The sequence below is a fragment of the Mytilus galloprovincialis genome, chromosome 4 (assembly GCF_965363235.1).
Source record: "Mytilus galloprovincialis chromosome 4, xbMytGall1.hap1.1, whole genome shotgun sequence".
NCBI lineage: Eukaryota > Metazoa > Mollusca > Bivalvia > Mytilida > Mytilidae > Mytilus > Mytilus galloprovincialis.
Genome location: NC_134841.1, coordinates 10,350,018 through 10,366,736, shown reverse-complemented (window position 1 = coordinate 10,366,736; position 16,719 = coordinate 10,350,018). Strand labels below are relative to the sequence as shown.

Genomic DNA, 16,719 nt, shown 5'->3' with positions numbered 1-16,719 from the left:
TATAAGTAATAGGATAACTATATTTGATGTGTGCGTACCTTGCAAGGTCCTCATGCCCGTCAGACAGTTTTCACTTGACCTCGACCTCATTTCATGGATCAGTGAACAAGGTTAAGTTTTGGTGGTCAAGTCCATATCTCAGATACTATAAGCAATAGGGCTAGTATATTCAGTGTATGGACGGACTGTAAGGTGTACATGTCCAACTGGCAGGTGTCATCTGACCTTGACCTCATTTTCATGGTTCAGTGGTTATAGTTAAATTTTTGTGTTTTGGTCTGTTTTTCTCATACCATATGCAATAGGTCTACTATGTTTGTTGTATGGAATGATTGTTAAGTGTACATGTCTAGCGGGCAGATGTCATGTGACCTTGACCTCATTTTCATGGTTCAGTGGTCAAAGTTAAGTTTTTGAGTTTTGGTCTTTTTATCTAATGCTATATGCCATAGGTCAACTATATTTGGTGTATGGAAATATTTTATGATCTTTATGTCAGTCGAGCAGGTTTTATTTAACCGTGACCTCATTTTCACGGTTCATTGCACAGTGTTAAGTTTTTGTGTTTTGGTCTATTTTTCTTAAACTATAAGTAATGTGTCAACTATATATGTTGTATAGAAGCATTGTTAGCTGTACCTGTCTGCCTGGCATGGTTCATCTGACCTGGACCTCTTTTTCAAGGTTCATTGGTCTTTGTTTAGTTATCTTGGTTAATGTAAAGTTTATGTGACAGTTGTAATAAAGCTTAGATTTATACTGAAGACTATCAACATAATATCAATGATTAGTATAGAAGGCGAGACATTTCAGGGTGTGCACTCTTGTTGTTTTAAGTGTGAAATTGTGATGTATGTACATATTAATCAATTGAGAAATGTTAGTTTTTGAAGATACTATATTGTTTACTTTATCAATTGAGAAATGTTATTTTTTATGCCATTTATCATGGCCCATTTATGGGCATTATGTTTTCTGGTCTGTGCATCCACCCATTCGTTCATTCATTCATCTGTCTGTCTCACTTCAGGTTAAAGTGTTTGGTCGAGTTAGTTTTTATACGCCCGTTTAAGGAACGTATTATGGTATACCATTGTCTGTCCGTCAGTCTGTCTGTCCGTTTGTCCGTCTGTTGTCTAAATGTCGTACAATATCTTAAAAACACTTAATCCAGTTTGTATGAAACTTCGGTGGATTGAATATATCTATTGATTTTTATAAAATTTAGATTTTAGGTTTCCGAGTTTTGGGGTTTTATTCATTAAAAAATTGTGATTTTCAAGTTTTCGTACAATAATTCAAAAAGCCTTTGAGCTGTTCTCATGAAACTTTGTAGAATTGTTTATATTTATTGACTTAAGGTCCCTTTCAATTTTTATAAATTTTAGATTTTACGTTTCTGAGTTATGGGATTTTATTCATAAAAAGTGATTTTCCATTTTTCGGCCAAATAACTCAAAAGTGCTTTGAGCAGATTTCATGAAACTTTGTTGACTAGTTTATATATCTATAAAAATAACCCCCTTTAAGTTTTTTTTATAAATTTCTGATATGACATTGAGGAGTAATGAAACTTTGTTCGTTGAAAAAGTGACGGGCGTATCATGCGCTCATGGCACAGCTGTTTATTGATGAATTTGAAGTCCAATCAACTTGAAATTTAGTACACATGTTCCTTATGATATGATCTTTCTAATTTTAATGCCAAATTAGAGATTTTAGCCCATTTCACGGTCCACTGAACATAAAAGATGATGGTTGCGGATGAGGCATCTGTGTACTATGGACACATTCTTTAATATCAGGATAATGTTATTTTTTGAGGATATTGTTTACTTGTATACTTTATCAATTGAGAAATGTTAGTTTTTGAGGATATTGTTTACTTTATCAATTGAGAAATGTTAGTTTTTGAGGATATTGCTTACTTTATCAATTGAGAAATGTTAGTTTTTATACGCCCGTCAAAATTTTGACGGGACGTATTATGATATACAAATGTCTGTCCGTCTGTCCGTCCGTCTGTCCGTCAGTCTGTCTGTCTGTCTGTCCGGCTTTAACATGTCGCACCGTAACTTGAGAACAACTTATCCAAATTTCATGAAACTTAAGATAGTTGTTTCTTATGATGGTCAAATGATCTGTATACTTTTTGGTGAAAATTAGATTAAAATTTTTTGAGTTACGGCACTTTATAACTAAAACAGGGGTGTGATTTTTTTCACATGTCGCACTGTATCTCAAAAACAATTCTTGATTATGGCTTAAAACTTTAAGCACTTCTTAGTTATATAAATTTTAATATCTGTATACTTTTTGGTGATGATTCAAAATTTTATTTTTGAGTTATTGAGTATTTTGTAAAAAAGGGGGAGGGTTTTTTTTACATGTCGCACCACATCTCAAGAACGATTTATGATTATTGCTTAAAACTTTACAAATGTCTTTGTTATATTAATCTAAAGATCTGTATACTTTTTGGTGATGATTCAAAATTTCATTTTTGAGTTATTGAGTATTTTGTAAAAAAGGGGGAGGGTTTTTTTACATGTTGTGCCGTATCTCAAAAACAATTTATTATTCAGAGCTCCAGATAAGCTGCGTATTTGCGTGATCACGCAATAAAAATAATAAAAAAACCAATGCAATTGCCCATTGCAGGGTTCAATAACCCAATTATTTCAAAGGAAAACCCAATTATATGCCCAAACCATGAGTTCTCAACCCTTTAATTGGCTACTGTTTGCGTTATTTACCCTTATCTGTTTACAGTCATCGCGTAAATCTATGATAGTAATATTTATAATTGGAAATTTCCTTTCGTTCTAAAAATAGATCCCTGCATCAAGTAGCTGAAACGGGTCCCTGTTGGAGTTTTCCGTTGCTCAATAGGTACACGTGTTTTTGAAAACATTTCGGTCTTCTCTGCGTTTATCCAATTAGCATGTATCATTTAGTCATATTTCTTTTGCATTGCTCGAGATTTATCATAACATACATTGAATTAAAACGAAAGTGAATGTCCGGTAAAAATATTCTTTTTGAAAAGCTGAGGGAAAGTTATGATAACAAGACTCAGCCAGTGTTTTAGGAAGCGTCCATCGAAAGCACGGGCGTGTGTGCGTAACAAGAACATTGCTAATAAACACGAGGTTTCGTCAAAAACGAAATCGGTTGGAAAAAGTGAAAGGCCAAATCAATTATGACATGATAAAGCATGAGAAACCAAAAGTTCTAATTAAAGACAACTAAACCCAGATTTATATAAATTGAATAAACCAAAATCAGTCAAGTAAAATTAGAGTTTATGTAGTATTTTTTTTCTTCATTTTACGGAATACACGCACAGGCACTGGTCTCAGAATTTATTATATAAAGGTGTAAGACGAGTGCCTGTGAATACACATATCCATTTTTGTGAGAAAATACAAAACTGGCAGAAGGTTTGGAACGGGACACAAATTAAACCTACAATTGCTCCTCAGTGAATAAACCAAATAAAACAGCTAGCAAATATATAACCCTAACCCTAAACCAAATAAAACAGCTAAACAAAGAAAGAAACATATTTAAGATGGAAAAAAATCTGGGGTTGATATTGCCTAAATATTCAATATTGTGTTGATGAAAAAACCCAATACATTCAGGAGCTTGGTGGTGAAAAACCCAATTTGATATTAACATGAGGGGTGAATTGAAATTGATAATGCAATTAAAAAACTTTATCACCCAATTATATAAGAAAATGGTGGGTAAAAAACCCAATTTGTGAATTCTTATCTGGAGCTCTGAGTATTATTGCTTAAAACTTTACACCCTTCTTTGTTATATTAATCTTAAGATCTGTATACTTTTTGGTGATAATTAAAAACTTTATTTTGGAGTTATTGAGTATTTTGTTAAACAGGGGAGGTTTTTTTTTACATCATGTCGCGCTCTACCTCAAAAATAATTTATGATTATTGCTTAAAACTTTACACACTTCTTTGTTATATTAATTTAAAGATCTGTATACTTTTTGGTTTTGATTCAAAATTTTATTTTAGTGATATTTGGTTTTTTGTAAAAAAAAAAACAGGGTTGGGGGTTTTACATGTCCTGCCATGTCTCAAAACAATATATGGTTATTGCTTGAAACTTTCTCAGTAACTATTTATGATTATTGCATAAAACCTCCACACAAGACGTCGGGCGTATCATGTGCTCATGGCGCAGCTGTTTATTGAGGATATTGTTTACTTTATCAATTGAGAAATGTTAGTTTTTGAGGATATTGTTTACTTTATCAATTGAGAAATGTTAGTTTTTGAGGATATTGTTTACTTTATCAATTGAGGAATGTTAGTTTTTGAGGATATTGTTTACTTTATCAATTGAGAAATGTTAGTTTTTGAGGATATTGTTTACCTTATTAATGCTTTATAAATGTTTTTTTATGCCCCACCTACGATAGTAGAGGGGCATTATGTTTTCTAGTCTGTGCGTCCGTTCGTTCGTTCGTCCGTTCGTTCGTTCGTTCGTTCGTCCGTCTGTCCCGCTTCAGGTTAAAGTTTTTGGTCGAGGTAGTTTTTGATCAAGTTGAAGTCCAATCGACTTCAAACTTGGTACACGTGTTCCCTATGATATGATCTTTCTAATTTTAATGCCAAATTAGAGATTTACCCCAATTTCACGGTCCACTGAACATGGAAAATGATAGTGCGAGTGGGGCATTCGTGTACTGAGGACACATTCTTGTTTTTATAAGTTTTTTCTTGATTTTGTTACCGGTTGATATTTTATTATGCTGTCTGAACAAAATTTATTTGAAAATGTTTTTTTTACAGTATATAGAATAGTTTCCATCTGTATGCCATAACAATTTTCGATCCCCCCCTACTAGTCGAAGGGGCATTTAGTCCTTCCTTTTGTACACCCCCTATATTGGTTTCTATCCTTTAAATGTAAGTTAACCTGATGCAAATGTTATGAAACTTATACACAAGCCTTAATACATGTACCACCAAACACAGATCAGTTTTCTTATCGAAAGTTAGTGGTTTGCTCCAAGCACTCCAACTTCTTCCATCAATAAAAACTGGACGCCATGAAATAGCCTAAATATGGTGCTTAAAAGTGGCGTTAAAACACCAAAAATCAAATCAATCACAGATCACTTTGAATTCAGGTAGCTTCACCTTCATGGTTCTCAAAGTTATGTCCCATTGTAAATGAGAAAATTGCCGAAACTGCTGTTTCCACTTTAATTTGCCTGAACCAAATGTAATGAAACTTAACAAGCTGGGGCATGGGGGCAGTCCCAGCACGTGTGTCACATGGACACATTCTTCTTTTATTGATAATTACATTTTTTAATTGGTCATATTCCAATGGCATATAAACACAAATTGTGATGTGTTATATAAATTGGTTAAATGCATAGATTAAAACAGACTTGAATATTAGCTCTTGGCCTTTCTTGAATAACTGAATAAGAAGGATCATATATATAAGATAAAACTTCCTTGTGATATTTTCTGTTTTTCCTTCTGAATATGGAGTTGAAGTTTTGAAACAAATGATAAAAGGAGGGACTGAATGAAAGTGTAGAGGCTTTTTGAGAGGCAAAACAACATTTTATTTTTGTTTTTACCAAAAAATGTTATTTTCTACAAACTTGTGAAATTGATTGATATATTCCAACCATTTTAATCTTCTTTCTTTCCATTTTAAATGAATTTCAGACATGTTCTTGAGTTAAGGAACTTAAATTTGTCAGCTAAAGTAGACAATCAAAGTTGTTTTTATATTTGATGTACCAGTCTTTATCAATAAAATGATTTACAGCATGTCTACTCAGTTCGTATTACTTGATTCCTTTAAAACATTTATACAATATTGGTATAAAACCACTAATTCATAGCCCCATTGCTTTCTATGTTGAATTCTGTAATTTCCAGCATTTATGGCTACTTTGTATTAAGTTAAAAAAAAAGTGGCTGTTGTTTCATATCAAAACTATACCTTATCCTGAATTGTGCTGAAATATTCAACATACCTTTAATTCCATAATAGAGCGTGCTGGTTCCCGGAAGTTTGATAGTACAGAAAGTACTTCTGATTTGAACAACCGGGCATACAAGACATCTAATTAAAGTTCTATATACTTCTTCATTATTCAAAAGAAATTTCAACAAGGGTTCAACAGTGATCTCAATTACTCAAGCTTTCATTTAATTTGATACAAACACTATCCAAATATTTCACCTATTGTTTAAGATACAGCTATGCGTAGGAACTATTTTGTTTAAAATATTTACTACTAAAAAAAAAAAAGTACTTTCTTGTATGTTCTTTCTGACCAGGCCTGAATTAGTGCAACATACAGTCTTTAATAATAGAAAGCTCTACACATTACGTCAAGTTTTAAATTCTCTAGAGTGTATGAAAGGTGTCAATGAATTTAACAGGAAAAAAATTTGATTTTCAACATAAGATAACTTTAACACTTACAGTACAAGTCATATGCCAGGCACATGAACTAGTTATTAACCCTTTTCAAGTGTTCAGATACTTAAAATAGTACAGTCACTACATTATTTAAATCAGTCTCCAAAACAAAGTTGAACTTGTCCGCAGCGGTTCTCCAAAACCACTTGCCATATTTACTCGAGGTTTCATAAAATGTTAGACTAACATGTCTAGGTGAGCCATCAATCTTTCGTGTGTGGTTTGGGGTATTTTAAGGGGCCTAAAGAAGGGAGGGGGTTCACTATAGAACTCTATGGGATTTAATTTTTTTTAAACTATAACTTGAAAACAAAGTGATAGACACATGCAGTCTTCAGAAATAATTACCGGTCAATAAAGCAAAACAAATCAAATGAAATATAGGGTGAGTTGTTTGGGGTCATCCCCACCCCCGTCAATTAGAGAATGTGCTTTTTTCTTGTAAACGGTCAAGATACCCTCCCCTAAACCATATATATTCTTGTATGGGACAATAAAACAAATCAAATGAAATATAGGGGAGGTCCTGGGGGGTCACCCGCAACCCCTAATGTTTAAAAACTTGTTAACGGTCAAGATCCCCACCCCAAAACCATATATATTCTTGCATGGGACAATAAAACAAATCAAATGGAATATAGGTGAAGTCCCTCAATGTCACCCCCAACCCCTAAGGTTTGAAAACTTGTAAACAGTTGACATCCCCACCTGGAAACCATATATATTCTTTTATGGGACAATAAAACAAATCAAATCAAATATAGGGGAAGTCAACAGGGGTCACCCCTACCCCCTCATGTTTGATAACTTGTAAACAGTCAAGATCCCCACCCCTAAACTATACATATTCTTGCATGGGACAATAAAACAAATCAAATGGAATGTACGGTAGGTGAAGTCCCTCAATGTCACCCCACCCCCTACGGTTTGAAAATTTGTAAACGGTCGACATCCCCACCCCTAAACCAAATATATTCTTTTATGGGACAATAAAACAAATCAAATGAAATATAGGGGAAGTCATTGGGGTTCACCCCACCCCCTCATGTTTGATAACTTGTAAATGGTCGAGATCCCCACCCCTAAACCATATTTATTCTTATATGGAACAATAAAACAAATCAAATTAAATAAAAGGCGAGTCTCCTGTGGTCACTCCCACCCCATAACCATATATATTCTTGTATGGGACAAAAAAACAAATCAAATGAAATAAAGGGCAAGTCCCCTATGGATCCCCCCCTTTTGAGAACTTGTTAACAGTTGAGATCCAAACCCCTAAACCATATATTATTCCTGTTCGTCATTTCAAGAAGATTTGAATGACATTCAGGGTCAATCCCATATCACTTTACTAAACCAAACCAATTTGTGCTGGACTTTGCCCAATGTCAGGCGACCATAGGAATGACGAATTATGGGAGCTTTGTTTGGGAGACTTCTTAACAGCATCATGTTACAATTACTTCTTGTTATTATTGTAAAATCCCTGCATTAATATCATCCTGCCTAATTGCTAGGTAAATTTTGTAGAATAATTGCATACAACCCAGTAGAGATCCCTCTTTGATTTTGTCTACTAATTTTGGTAGAAGATCAATTTTAATGTGTACTTTGAAATGTCCAAAGAAAAATGTACCTTCATGATTTAATTTTGGAGATGATTTGGTCTGAAATTAGTATTATTTAAGGAAAATCCTGAAATTGCATAAATAAGGACTTTTAAGGAAAGTAACAATACTTTTAAAAGAACAGTCATAACTTATCAGGGTATTTATACGACCACAAACAAATATTGAGTTGTCGTCGTCCAAAGACATTTGGTTTCCGTACAATAACTTTAGTATAACATGTATAAGTGATTAGAAATCTATGAAAATTATAACCACAAAAGGAAGGTTGGGATTATTTTTTGGGGGTTGTGGTCCTAACAGTTTAGGAATAAGGGGCCAAAATGTGGCCCAAATAAGCATTTTTCTACTTTCCAGACAATAACTTCTGGAATGCTGTATGGATCTCTCTAAAATTATACCAAGTGGTTCCATGACAGAAAGGGATGGTTAGGATTGGCTTTGTGGGGTTATGGATCTAACCGTTTAGGAATTAGAGGCAAAAAAGGGGGGAAAACAAAGGTTTCCTGGTTAATTGACAATTAATTTTGCCCCCCAAAAAAGGGTGGGGGTGGTGGTGGTCGTGGGGTCAGTTCTCAACAGCATTTCTTTTTTTTTGGGGGGGGGGGGGGGTTCGCAACAGCATGCTGTATTGCACAATAGCAATAAATTGAATATGAATTCAAATCATATAACCAATTCTAAGTTTTTGAATTTTTAGGCAGATTAATATTTGCTCTTTTGAAAGATAGTTGAACTTTTGACATTTTTTGGAGTATTTACTTGCATAAGAGGAGCGTTTTCAGATAACTCCTCCTACAGTTTGAATTCTAGGAAATTTTCACTTTTCTGGCTGTTTGTACATACATGTATATTGAAAGTGTGCATGTGGTCAGGGTTTTAAGTTTTAATAATATTTGCTCTTTAGGGAGATAGTTTAACTTTGTCATTTTGGGGGTATAAGCAGTTATATATTATAGTCATTTTAAAATAACACTTTGCATCTGTGGGAGCATCAGTAGTAGTGTCTCCCAGATACAATACTATCTCAAAGAAAGTTCTACATTAACTTTGTAAGAATACAGCTACTTCAGAGTGGAGTGCTGGGGCATCACTTTGTCCAGTTTCCTTAAGTATTGTCATCAACACATTGAAAGTGAGTTACTTCAGAGAGGAGTGCAGGACATTAATTTTTCTATAAAAAAAAATGTGGTATGATTGCAAATGAGACAGCTGTCCACAAGAGACGAAAATGACACAAAAAATAACAACTACAGGTCAAGAGCAAAGCCCATACCATATAGTCAGCTAGTTTCCTTAAGTATTGTCATCAACACATTGAAAGTGAGATACTTCAGAGTGAAGTGCAGGGGCATTACTTTGTCTAGTTTCCTTAAGTATATCATCAATACATTGAAAGTGAGGAAGTGTATAGTAATGACCCTGAAACACCATCCAGATTATAAATTTAATGCACCATTATCTAATCTGATGAAATCATGCTTTGTTAACTCTTGTGTTAAACATCTGCGGTGAATGATCTTTTCATCGAAGTTACTACTATTGTAACACTAAATTGTTTTTTATTCTCAGGTAATTGGTGGGCGGTTTAAAGAGATAAAATCAATTATGGATATGATTTGCCAGTTATTCAAGTGTGATATAAATCATCTACTGTTCACAACTATTTTCAGTTATTGATATGAATGTCTCTTTAGCTTTGTCCTACACTGTTATTATTTTGTTACAGTTATATAAACAAGTCACACTGTGGTTGTGTATAATTACATAGAGTACATAGAAGTCAAGTGAAGTGCAGGTAGAAGTGTGCTCAGGATCAACATTTAGACAGGTAAAGTAATCATAATCTTTTTAAATAATATACTCTATTAGTTGTTGAAAATACACCTTATTGCTATTTGTCCGCCATTACTTGACATCACACAGGTTCCTGTAAATTTTGACATCATAATACAAAATATCTGACACAACAAACAAAAAGTGATTGTTGTATGACTTTGATAGTTCAAGTGGGACAGATTCTCAGGTCAACCAGGAATAGTGATAAGGGGTATTGAATTCAGTGCTAATATTTCATACTTTACCAAAAATACGTTTTAGTGGTATCATCTATCACAAATATTTCAAATGAGCACTGAAAATTGTTGATTTTTTCCTTTTGGTGAACACCATGGGTGTTGACCATGTTTTTTAAAAATTGGTTAAGAGTACCATATCACTTTATTTCTGGAATTAAGTCTTTCACAGGAAAAGATCGTCAACTGTCAAACGAAGTTTTTGGCTTGCATCTCAAAATCTAAAGCATTTAGATCAAATCTCACAAGGGGTAAATAGTGCAATAGGTCAAGATTTATTACCCCTGAAATTTTCTGACGAATCACCCGTTGTTTGGTTGCTGCCGCTAAATTGGTTATTTTAAGGAAATTTTGCAGTTTCGTTGAGCCTTCAACTTATGTTCCAGAAAAAAGCTCGACATAGGGATAGTGATCCGGCGGCAGCAGTGTTGGCTAACTTCTTCAAAGCTTTATATTTTAGAAGGTAGAAGACCTGGATGCTTCATACTTTGTATATGTATGCCCCATGTTATGAAGTTCTGTCAGTCACATGTCGAATCATGGCAATGTCCTTGACCTCATTTTCATGAAAAAAGAGTTTTTCTTTTTTTTAACAGTAATATTAATTTTCTCTCTTATTATAAGTGATAGGATAACTATATTTGGTATGTGCGTACCTTGCAAGGTCCTCATGCCCGTCAGACAATTTTCACTTGACCTCGACCTCATTTCATGGATCAGTGAACAAGGTTAAGTTTTGATGGTCAAGTCCATATCTCAGATCCTATAAGCAATTGGTCTAGTATATTCGGTGTATGGAAGGACTGTACACGTGTACATGTCCAACTGGCAGGTGCCATTTGACCTTGACCTTATTTTCATGGTTTAGTGATTATAGTTAAGTTTTTGTGTTTTGGTCTGTTGTTTCTTCTACTGTATGCTATAGGTCTACTATATTTGGTGTATGGAATGATTGTGAGGTGTACATGTTTAGCTGGCAGGTGTCATCTGACCTTGACTCATTTTCATGGTTCAGTGGTTAAAGTTAAGTTTTTGAGTTTTGGTCTTTTTAGCTCACCTGGCCTAAAAGGCCATGTGAGCTTTTCTCATCACTTGGCGTCCGTCGTCGTCGTCGTCGTCGACGTCATTGTCTGTCGTCGTTAACAATTTTTCAAACATCTTCTCCTCTGAAACTACTGAATGGATTTGAATGAAACTTAGCATGATTGTTCCTTAGATTATCCTGCACAAAGTGTGTTCTTCGATTTTTGATCCGTCAAAAAACATGGCCGCCGTTACTTAAAATAGAACATAGGGGTCAAATGCAGTTTTTGGCTTATATCTCAAAAACGAAAGCATTTAGAGCAAATCTGACGGGGTAAAAATGTTCATTAGGTCAAGATCTATCAGCCCTGAAATTTTCAGATGAATAAAACAAACCATTGTTGGGTTGCTGCCACTTAATTGGTAATTTTAAGGAAATTTTGCAGTTTTTGGTCATTATCTTGAATATTATATAGATAAAGATAAACTGTAAACAGCAAAAATGATCAGCAAAGTAAGATCTACAAATAAGTTAATATGACCAAAATTGTCAATTGACCCCTTAAGGGGTTATTGTCCTTTAATGACAATTTTTCACAATTTGTTCATCATATTTGCTAACTTTAAAAAATCTTCTCCTCTAAAACTACTAAACCAAATTCAACCAAACTTCAACTGAATGATCAGTAGGGTGTATAAAATAAAGTTTGTGCTTTATTTTTTATTTCGTCAAAAAACATGGCCGTCATGGCTAAAAATAGAACACAGGGTAAAATGCAGTTTTTGGCTTATATCTCAAAAACTCCAGCATTTAGAGCAAATAAGACAAGAAGTTAAAGTATTTATTAGGTCAAGGTCTACCTGTCCTGAAATTTTCAGCCGAATTGGGTGACTGGTTTTTCAGGTATAATGCCCCTGAATTGATGATTTTAAAGAAATTTTGCAGTTTTTGGTTATTATCTTGAATATTATTATAGATACAGATAAACTGTTAATAGCAAAAATGTTAAGCAAAGTAAGATCTACAAATAAGTCAATTTGACCAAAATTGTCAATTGACCCCTTAAGGAGTTATTGCCCTTTAAAGACTTTTTTCACAATTTGTTCATCATGTTGACTTACTTTAAAAAATCTTCTCCTTTGAAACTGCTGTATCAATTTCAGCCAAACTTAGGCTAAATGAGTTTCAGAGTATCTAGTATAAATTTTATATTTCATTTCCTTGTATGTCAGAAACATAGCTCCTATGGCTAAAATAGAACATAGGAGAAAATGATTTTTTTTTTGCTTTTGAAGAAAATAGGACGATTCAAAGAACATTTAAATAAATTGAAAAGCCAAAATAATCATTGATGAGAGATTTAACCAAAAAAATTAAGGTGAGCGATTCAGGCTCTTGAGAGCCTCTTGTTTTCTAATACTATATGCAATAGGTCAACTATATTTGGTGTATGGAAATATTTTATGATCTATATGTCAGTCGTGCATTTTTTATTTGACCTTGACCTCATTTTCATGGTTCATTGCTCAGTGTTAAGTTTTTGTGCTTTGGTCTGTTTTTCTTAAAAAACTATAAGCAATAGGTCAACTATATTTCTTGTATGGAAGAATTTTTAGCTGTACATGCCTGCCTGGCATGGTTCATCTGACCTTGACCTCATTTTCATGGTTCAGTGGTCAATGTTTAGTTTTCTTGTTTAATGTTAAGTTTATGTGACAGATGTAATAAAGCTTTTTATACTGCAACTAGTTGTATTTATTTCCTAAATATAGTAACATAGCTATATTTTGTATAATGTCAATTTCATCATGGAACACTTTCTCCACAATCAGGGGTACATTAAGGGATGAAAATAAGTTTGACATTTGTAGAACCTCGCTCTCCCCCAGTTTCTCAGCCTGATACAAAAAAGTTTATATTTTTGTTTCATTGACCTAATATTGTATATATATTTAGGACTATCAACATAATATCAATGATTAGTAAAGAAGGTTCAGACATTTCAGCGATTGCACTCTTGTTTGAAATGTATTTCAGTTCCGCATCTTGGTATTTTGATATGAACGAGTAGTTAATGTGTCTATAGACTATAATCAACATCAGGCATTCAAGTTTTCAAATGTTTGTCTTTTCACATTTATGTTTAAGTCCGATTATTTCAGCATCTTTGTATATTTTTATTTAAAATCATCATCAGGCATTCAATCAAGTTTTTCAAATGTTTGTCTTTTCACTTTTATGTACAAGTCTGAATGTTCTATAACTGTTATAAGATATGTGGAAAACTTAAACTATAAAACTATCTGTATGAAACTTATATAAATTCCATGGATTTCAAATTGCATTCAAAATGGCTATATTTCACTTTCACTTTTCATATGCGATTTTCATTTGCAGAAATTTGATCAAATTTAGCTTGTCAATTAGTGATGAAGATCTGTAATACCTGAATTGCTGCAATTGCACTGTAGCTAATTTCTTGGTATTCTGCCTATTATGATATTTCATTTCAAAGGCTTAAAATGCACTATCAGATACTCTTGATATGAATTAAATATTTAGCATATACATGTTTACCTATGAATGACTCCACTAAATATTATGTACACTTCTATTGCTTTCACTTAACAGAACATTTGATACACAAACTACCAATATGACACGATGAAATCTTCCTATTTCATATATCACTATAGAAAAATATACAAAAGTTTGGAAGAAGGATGGTACATACCAGAATAAGTAAAGATGAGAATTATATGATATAAGATGAGTTATTATCTCCTAATTTGGAGAAGTTGACTTTGTTCCTCACAATAAAGGTTCATTTGTTACATAAGTATTCTAACATCTAAGCAACACTGCTTGTGCTTAAGTTTCTTATCTTTGTCTTAGTCTTCTTCTTCATGTTCATCTTCATGAATATTTGTTCTCCAAAACAGGTCTTCTACACTTAAAAAAAGAGGTTCCTTCCATAGTCCTCAATATAAAGAAGGACAACTGTATTATGGACATATTTCAGCAGCCTCTTGTGACTAAACAGGGAAATACAATGCATCAAGGAAAATCTTGGCATACTATCCACGCACTAACAAACATGACACGGTAAATGTTCTTCTCATATATTTTAAGAAAGTATGATACTAAACCCCTAATGGGAGGGATTGTGCCTGATATTCATATGATGAAGACATAATCTTTCAATCAGTCTGGAGCTGGCATGTCAGTTAACTGCTAGTAGTCTGTTGTTATTTATGTATTATTGTCATTTTATTTATTTTCTTTTGTTACATCTTCTTACATCGGACTCAGACTTCTCTTGAACTGAATTTTAATGTGCGTATTGTTATGCGTTTATTTTTCTACATTGGCTAGAGGTATAGGTGGAGGGTTGAGATCTCTTAAACATGTTTAACCCCGCCACAATTTTGCGCCTGTCCCAAGTCAGGAGCCTCAGGCCTTTGTAAGTCTTGTATGATTTTTAATTTTAGTTTCTTGTGTATAATCGGAGTTTAGTATGACGTCCTTTATCACTGTACTAGTATACATATTTTTTAAGGGGCCAGATGAAGGACGCCTCTGGGTGCGGGAGTTTCTTGCTATCTTGAAGACCCATTGGTGGCCTTCAGCTGTTGTCTTCTCTGTGGTCGGGTTGTTGTCGCTTTGACGCATTCTCCATTTCCTTTCTCAATTTTATATCTGCTTTCTATAATATGAGTTCTTTTTCAATCAGCATCTTTCAAATGTAGAAGGATTAACAAAATCAGAAACAAATACAAGTCACAATAAATCTACTTACATTGACTTACATTTCTAAGTTATTAGTTTTTCTAAATCCCAAAACTATCTACATGTCCAACAATTCACAAGTCAAATGACCACTCTTAGTATATATGTACTGGAATGTTAGTTTCTAAATCCCAAAACTATCTACATGTCCAACAATTCACAAGTCAAATGACCACTCTTAGTATATATGTACTGGAATGCTAGTTTCTAAATCCCAAAACTATCTTCATGTCCAACAATTCACAAGTCAAATGATCACTCTTAGTATATATGTACTGGAATGCTAGTTTCTAAATCCCAAAACTATCTTCATGTCCAACAATTCACAAGTCAAATGATCACTCTTAGTATATATGTACTGGAATGCTAGTTTCTAAATCCCAAAACTATCTACATGTCCAACAATTCACAAGTCAAATGATCACTCTTAGTATATATGTACTGGAATGCTAGTTTCTAAATCCCAAAACTATCTACATGTCCAACAATTCACAAGTCAAATGATCACTCTTAGTATATATGTACTGGAATGCTAGTTTCTAAATCCCAAAACTATCTACATGTCCAACAATTCACAAGTCAAATGATCACTCTTAGTATATATGTACTGGAATGCTAGTTTCTAAATCCCAAAACTATCTACATGTCCAACAATTCACAAGTCAAATGATCACTCTTAGTATATATGTACTGGAATGCTAGTTTCTAAATCCCAAAACTATCTACATGTCCAACAATTCACAAGTCAAATGATCACTCTTAGTATATATGTACTGGAATGCTAGTTTCTAAATCCCAAAACTATCTTCATGTCCAACAATTCACAAGTCAAATGATCACTCTTAGTATATATGTACCGGAATGCTAGTTTCTAAATCCCAAAACTATCTACATGTCCAACAATTCACAAGTCAAATGATCACTCTTAGTATATATGTACTGGAATGTTAGTTGCTAAATCCCAAAACTATCTACATGTCCAACAATTCACAAGTCAAATGATCACTCTTAGTATATATGTACTGGAATGTTAGTTTCTAAATCCCAAAACTATCTACATGTCCAACAATTCACAAGTCAAATGATCACTCTTAGTATATATGTACTGGAATGCTAGTTTCTAAATCCCAAAACTATCTACATGTCCAACAATTCACAAGTCAAATGATCACTCTTAGTATATATGTACTGGAATGCTAGTTTCTAAATCCCAAAACTATCTACATGTCCAACAATTCACAAGTCAAATGATCACTCTTAGTATATATGTACTGGAATGCTAGTTTCTAAATCCCAAAACTATCTACATGTCCAACAATTCACAAGTCAAATGATCACTCTTAGTATATATGTACTGGAATGCTAGTTTCTAAATCCAAAAACTATCTTCATGTCCAACAATTCACAAGTCAAATGATCACTCTTAGTATATATGTACTGGAATGTTAGTTGCTAAATCCCAAAACTATCTACATGTCCAACAATTCACAAGTCAAATGATCACTCTTAGTATATATGTACTGGAATGCTAGTTTCTAAATCCCAAAACTATCTACATGTCCAACAATTCACAAGTCAAATGATCACTCTTAGTATATATGTACTGGAATGCTAGTTTCTAAATCCCAAAACTATCTTCATGTCCAACAATTCACAAGTCAAATGATCACTCTTAGTATATATGTACTGGAATGCTAGTTTCTAAATCCCA

General features: G+C 33.5%; 1 protein-coding gene across 1 annotated transcript in view; it reads left to right on the top strand.

Annotated features, from left to right (window-relative positions):
- The first annotated feature begins 9,653 nt into the window (after positions 1 to 9,653).
- Positions 9,654 to 16,719, top strand: part of LOC143071321 (baculoviral IAP repeat-containing protein 8-like) — a 45,016-nt gene continuing 37,950 nt past the window's right edge. Inside the window, exons 1-2 of the mRNA XM_076245563.1 lie at positions 9,654 to 9,692; positions 9,850 to 9,951. The gene's annotated coding sequence lies outside the window, so the exon portion shown is untranslated. The remainder of the gene's footprint in view (positions 9,693 to 9,849; positions 9,952 to 16,719) is intronic.